This window comes from Plecotus auritus, assembly GCF_963455305.1.
Source record: "Plecotus auritus genome assembly, chromosome: 3".
Classification (NCBI taxonomy): domain Eukaryota; kingdom Metazoa; phylum Chordata; class Mammalia; order Chiroptera; family Vespertilionidae; genus Plecotus; species Plecotus auritus.
This window is the reverse complement of record NC_137772.1, coordinates 175,848,981-175,855,864: the sequence shown is the minus strand read 5'-3', so window position 1 is coordinate 175,855,864 and position 6,884 is coordinate 175,848,981. Positions and strand designations below refer to the sequence as shown.

The following is a 6,884-nucleotide window of genomic DNA, read 5'->3' as shown; positions in this document are numbered from 1 at the left end:
AGTCCTAGCCACAGTGATCGAACAAGAAAAAAATATATAAGGCATCCAAATTGGAAAGGAGGAAGTAAAGCTCATTATTCAAGAATGACATGATATTGTACATAGAAAACCCTAAAAACTTCACCAAAAAGCTACTAGATATAATAAATGAATTTGGAATGTAGCAGGATATAAAATTAACACCCAGAAATCAACAGCATTTTTACACAGCAGTAATGAATTCTCAGAAAGAGAAACTAAAATGGGGTATAATTTCCATTTATCATTGCAACAAAAAAATTAAGATACTTGGGAATAAACTTAACCAAGGAGGCAAAAGACCTGTACTCAGAAAACTACAAGATGTTGAAAAGAGATAAAGGAAGATATAAACAAGTGGAAGAATATACCATGTTCATGGATGGGTAGAATTATCATTAAAATGTCCATACTACCCAAGGCAATCTACAGATTCAATACAATCCCTATTAAAATATCAACAGCATATTTCACAGATCTAGAACAAATACTTCAAAAATATATATGGAACAAAAAAAAAGACCCTGAATAGCTGCAGCAATCTTGAGAAAAAACAAAGTTGGAGGGATCACAATACCAGATGTCAAGTTTTACTACAAAGCCACTGTAATCAAAACAGCCGGGTACTGGCACAAGAACAGGTGTATAGATCAATGGAACAGAACAGAGACCCCAGAAATTGACCCAAGCCATTATGCTCAAGCAATATTTGACAAAGGAGCCAAGAACTTACAATGGAGTCAAGAGTCTCTTCAATAAATGGTGTGGGAAAATTGGACAGATACATGCAAAAAAGTGAAACTAGACTACCAACTTACACCATACACAAGAATAAATTCAAAATAGATAAAAGACTTAAATGTAAGTCATGAAACAATAAAAATCATAGAAGAAACCATAGGCAGCAAAATCTCAGACATCTCTCATAGCAATATGTTTACAGCTACATCTCCTAGGACAAAGAAAACTAAGGAAAAAATAAACAAATGGGACTACATCAAAATAAAAAGCTTCTGCACAGCAAAAGAAACCATCAGCAAAACAAAAAGGGAGCCCACTGAATGGGAGAACATATTTGGCAATGATACATCTAATAAAGGTTTAATACCCAAAATATATATGGAACTCATACAAATTCAAAGGAAGACTAACAATCCAATTAAAAAATGGGCAAAGGACCTAGACACTTCTCCAAAGAAGACATACAGATAGCCAAGAGACAAATTAAAAAATGCTCAGTCACTGATCTTCAGAGATGCAAATTAAAATAACAATGAACCTGGCCTGAGTTGCTCAGTGGTTAAGCATCGACTTATGAACCAGGAGATCACAGTTCAATTCCTGGTCAGGACACACACATACCTGGGCTGTGGGCTCGATCCCCATTGGAGGTTTGTGCAGGAGGCAGATGATCAATGATTCTCTCTCATCATGTTTCTCTCTCTCTCTCCCTCCCTCTCTAAAATCAATAAAATTATGTTTTTAAAAAATGACAATGAAGTATCAGCTCACACCTGTCAGAATGGCTACCATCACCAAATCAAATGACAAAGTGCTGGTGATGATGTGGAGAAAAGGGAACCCTGCTGGTGGAATGCAAACTGGTGCAGCCGTTATGGAAAACAGTATGGAGTTTCCTCAAAAAATTAAATATGGAACTGCCATTTGACCCAGTGATCCCACTTCTAGGAATATATCCTAAGAAATCTGAAACACCAATCAAAAAGGATGTATGTTCATAGCAGCGCAATTTATAATAGCTATGATCTGGAAACAGCCCAAGTGCCCATCAGTAGCAGATGAGTGGATAAGGGGGGGTACATTTACACATAGAATACTATGCAGCAGTGAAAAAGGATCTCTTGCCCTTTGAGACAGCATGGAGGGACCTGGAAAGTATTATGCTAAGCGAAATAAGCCTTTCAGAGAAAGAGAAGGATCACCTGCTCTCACTTATATGTGGACTCTAATGAACAAAATAAACTGGTGAACAAAATAGATCCAGAACGATAGACACATAGAATAGACTGCAGAGTCTCAGAGGGAAGGCAGGGTGTGTAGGTGGGTAGAAAGAGATGAAGAACTTGTATGTATATATGCATAACCCATGGACACAGACAATAGGGTGGTGAAGGCCTTGGGGGAGAGGGGGGGAGGGGCTAGAAGGGGTCAATGGGGGTCAAATAAGTAATACTTTCAACAATAAAGATTTGATTTTTAAAAATCTAAATAAAGGCAGTCAACCTGTTTTAGTTTTTAATAGGTAGTCAATGTTTGCTGAATGATGATGTCTAAACGTTTGTGAGCTCCTACGAGTGGCACACATTCTTTTTTTAAAAATATTTTTTATTGGCCTGACCGGTTTGGCTCAGTGGATAGAGCGTCAGCCTGCGGACTCAAGGGTCCCGGGTTCGATTCCGGTCAAGGGCATGTACCTTGGTTGCGGGCACATACCCGGTGGGGAGTGTGCAGGAGGCAGCTGATCGATGTTTCTAACTCTATCCCTCTCTCTTCCTCTCTGTAAAAAAATAAATAAATAAAAAATATATATTTAAAAATATTTTTTATTGATTTCAGAGAGGAAAAGACAGAAACATCAATGATGAGAGAGAATCACTCATAGGCTGCCTCCTGCAGGCTCCACACTGAGGACAGAGCCCTCAGCCCGCATGTGCCCTGACTGGAATCGAACCTGTGCTCAACCGCTGAGCCGTGCCAGCCGGGCTAATTCCGGAGCTTTAAACCACACTACCTGGCCCTAAGGGTAAAATCAGAATGGGCTCCATCTTTCAAATCAGTTTCCCTCATTGGAGAGCTCAAAGTAGTAACATTTCAGAGACATTCTGGAACTTTTTAATTTGTCAAGAACATATTAAAAGGTTTATCACTTATTACTATCCCTATAAAGCCATAAAAGAACACCTTGCAAGTAAATGGATAAAGAAAAATATTCAGAATAACGCATAATTCCTTCTCCAGAAAGGTAGACACATTATAAAATATTTTACAAAGTTTTTGTAGTGTATTAAAATGACGGCATAACATCTTATTTTACGACTGTCCATCATGTAACTTTTTTCTAGTTTAACTGTTGGTATAAATGTGAGTTTCAGAGTGACACAGCCTACTGGCAGTGACGTTTTTTTCCAAATCAATCTTGGGTAATCTAAGAAGCTGAGGAGAACCAACCTCCCCGCTTCGTCACTTCTCTCTGCAGAAAGCAGACAGGTCAGGATGCGTCATGGCCAGGGAGGACAGCTCTAGGCCTGATGGCCCAACACGGAGCAGCAGGCAGGAGCGGAGCTGCGAGCGAGGCCACTAAACAACGACCCCAAACACCCTCGCACTGGTGATGGCCTCCGAAAACAGACGTGGGGACCGAGTGCCGGCAGAGCTCCTGAAGCGAAAAGGAATCGGTTCACCTACAATTCCCACCGGAGTTTACACCTTCAATCGCCGCAACTCGCCATTCCGAGATAGCCCGGCACAAGATGGCGGCGCGTCACATGAGCAACGTGATGACGTAGGACGGCGAACCGCACGGAGGCAAAAGCCTTAACCTCGCCCCCCACGCTCACTCAGTTTTGACCCCCTCCCCTCCCCGCCCCCGGCCTGGTTGTAGATCATGCCGCCAGTGGCGGCCCTGACTGCCGAGGAAACGGTAGCCTAGGACAGTTGGCTGTTAGGTGACATTGATTCTCCCCGCCCAGCCAGACGTTTAAGAGGCACGTCCCCCGCGGCGTGACGGGGTGGGGAAATAGGTAGTAAATTCGGAGCCACCTGGGAGGGGGGAGTGGAAGTTCCCGCCCCGGAGAGCGGCGAGGCGACAGCCACAGGTAAGCGGGGGACGGGGGTGGGGCGTGCTCCCGAGTCCCAGGGCAGGGGAGGGTGCGGGGACGCCGCGCTGCAGGGACGCAGAACTGGGCAGTTCGCCGGGTGGGGGGTCGCGCACGGGCGGCCGCGGTGGGGGAGGGGTGCGGAGGGCGCTCGGCGGAAGGGGGAGGGCTCGCCCGCTGTCCCCCGGCCTCGCGCGCTTCCGGTTCTCGCGCCTGGGCCGCGCTGTTTCCCTTCTGTGGTGGGTCTCCTTCTCCCCTCCCCGCGTCCCCCAATCAAAGTAAACCCGAAGACCTCCCGCCGCTGGGTGGCTTTCGCCTCTGAAGCCGCCCTTCCACGGTTCTAGGCGAGTGCCCTCGGCGGAAGGTCTTGTGGTTGGCGCGGGGAGCCGGGGGGAGGGCGGCGTGGCCTTGGCGTTCGCGCGTTGTTGGCGGAGCGCGGCCCGGACCGGTTATCTTCTCCAGGGAGCCCACGGCAGCGCACCGGGCGCCCTTGGGGTGCCAGGCCCCAGGTCGGCCCGCCGTGCAGGGCAGAAACAGCCCTTACCTTCGTAGACTTTTCAGTCGAGTGGGGAGACAGTAAAATAATCAGACAGACACATAAAACAGTAACGGAAAGATGCAGGTGATGAGGGAGGAAGGAGGGTGTGGACTGACCGAAGATCGTCTTGTTACCTCTGGACAGACGATTAAACCGAGGAAACGTCTTTGATTTTTCTCACCCTGTATCATAAAACTAAGAATGGTATTTCAGAGCGTCAACTATGCCGTGCAGCGGGCAGCACAATCGCTTTTAAATTGTTGTAGATGTTAGAGAATGTCTACTTATTTAGTTAGCTTTTGAGGAGCAGTGGGCTAATAGTCATTGAGAGCCTTTACCTTCTGAAGCTTTTTCAGCACAGATTTGGCAAGCATCTTTGTCAAACTGGCCTCGTTTGGGATAAGTTTGTACTCTGTTTGCAAAATGTATTTTATCCTGAGACTTCTGTTACCAAGAGAACAGAGAGATGCCGTTTTATTAAAATGCTATTTTTCTTATATACTAAAGTGTGCAGTCACCTCTGGCTCAGTCAGAATAATTCTTTTGTTCTAAAGCTGTATATATTAGCTCTATTATTTGTAGATATCCTTAAGGTTATGTTTGCTCTGTGATACATCTTACAGTACTACTATATCACCAGTAGGAGGTAGTCCCATCTAAAAATACTTTTAAAATGCTTTTATTTTTTTTGTGCTTTTTTCCATTTACTTATAATGAATTTCCAACTCTAACATAGGATGTTTTTTTGTGCCTGAATTGTCCTGTTTCTAAGGCTGTGTTGAGATAATTGTCTAAACATATTTATTTAACCATTGCTTCTATCAGTTTTAAGTAGGTAAACTGAACTAAACACATTGATTTATTCAACAGTAATAAATGTGTAAGATATTAGTGTTATATTGGGAATAGGATATGGTCTTTGACTCACTGGAGCTTGCATTCCTGTGGGGCATAGAGCATGCAATTAAATACTGTGATAAGTGCCAGGAGAAGAGGGGGAACATGTGCTGTGGGTATACATTACTGCCAGAGCTTCTAAACCAGCCTAAGGGTGTTAGGAAAGTTTGCCCTGAAGAATAACTCAGGAATAGGTCACATGAAGAGAAGGGGGATAATGTTTCTGGCAGAGGGAATCCTATATAATAAAGAGGTAATATGCAAATTGACCCTCACACCTTCACAAGATGGCTGCCTACGACCAGGCGGGGGGGGGGGGGGTTAGTGAGGGACAACCAAATGACTGAACAAGCAGGCTGCGTGGGGCTACCATGCCAGCGGGGGTGAGGGGGCAGTTAGGGGCGACTGGGCGGGCGGGGGGGGGCAGTTGGGGGCAACCAGGTTGGCAGGTGTGCAGTAAGGGGTGACCAGGCTGGCAGGTGGGGGGGGGGGGGTCAGTTAGGGGCGACCAGGCAGGCAGGCAGGCAGGTGAGCGATTAGGAGCCAGCCGTCCAGGATTGTGACTGCTGGTTTAGGCCTGGGTATTGGACATCCCTCAAGGGGTCCCGGATTGGAGAGGATGCAGGCTGGGCTGAGGGCCCCCCCCCCATGCACGAATTTCGTGCACTGGGCCTCTAGTATATAAAATCCTGAAGGTGAGAGAAAGCGAGGCAGGCACATTTGAAGATCTGAAAGAAATTCAATATGACGTAAGAAGCAATTTTGAGGGGAGATCATGAATTCAGTTGTGGAAATGGTGAGCAAGAGACACGTTGCCGCAAGCTTTCTCATAGTTCAACATCCTCTATAGGTGAGGAACTAAGACTCTCTTCATTCGTCATATGAGAATACTACACTGTATTTGTTGATGTTTACTACTTACTGTATATGTGGGGGTCTCTGCTGGGTACAAAACATACGTTTACATGATACAAGCACTGTCCTCAGGTGCCTTAAGGCTAAGGGAAACCAACATGCCAATAAACGCAGTTCAGAGTGTTAAGTAACCTTCTTAGAAATATCTGCAAGGCGCAGTGGAAGCATTAGGAAAGGAGGGACCGCCGAAACCGGTTTGGCTCAGTGGATAGAGCATCGGCCTGTGGACTGAAGGGTCCCAGGTTCGATTCCTGTCAAGGGCGTGTACCTTGGTTGCGGGCACATCCCCAGTAGGAGGTGTGCAGAAGGCAGTTGATTGATGTTTCTCTCTCATCGGTGTTTCTAACTATCCCTCTCCCTTCCTCTCTGTAAAAAATCAATAAAATATATTTTAAAAAACAAAGAAAGGAGGGACCATAATGGAACATAATGTTTGGGATATAACTTGAAAACAGAAGTTTGCCAGGTGGACAAGTTGGGAACATGAGAGTAGAGGAGCAATGCAGAATAAAAGAACATAGACTTTGGATTAAAACAGTTCTGGCCTCAGGTCTTGCATTCACATCTTACTGTGAGATCCACAGTAAATGACAATTTCTTTGAGCCTCAATTTAGGGAATCCAGCAGATAATATATTTAAAAGCTCCTAGCGTCTAGCACATAATGTTTTTTTTCTTTGA

The 6,884-nt window shown here is 45.2% G+C and overlaps 1 protein-coding gene across 5 annotated transcripts in view; it reads left to right on the top strand.

Annotated features, from left to right (window-relative positions):
* The first annotated feature begins 3,181 nt into the window (after positions 1–3,181).
* ATF1 (activating transcription factor 1) overlaps positions 3,182–6,884 on the top strand; it is an 81,981-nt gene continuing 78,278 nt past the window's right edge. For 3 of the 5 annotated variants that reach the window (XM_080662804.1, XM_080662802.1, XM_080662803.1), the window contains exon 1: positions 3,222–3,854. The gene's annotated coding sequence lies outside the window, so the exon portion shown is untranslated. Of the gene's footprint in view, positions 3,855–6,884 lie in introns of all 5 variants that reach the window. The other 2 variants (XM_080662800.1, XM_080662806.1) reach the window with 2 other exon arrangements.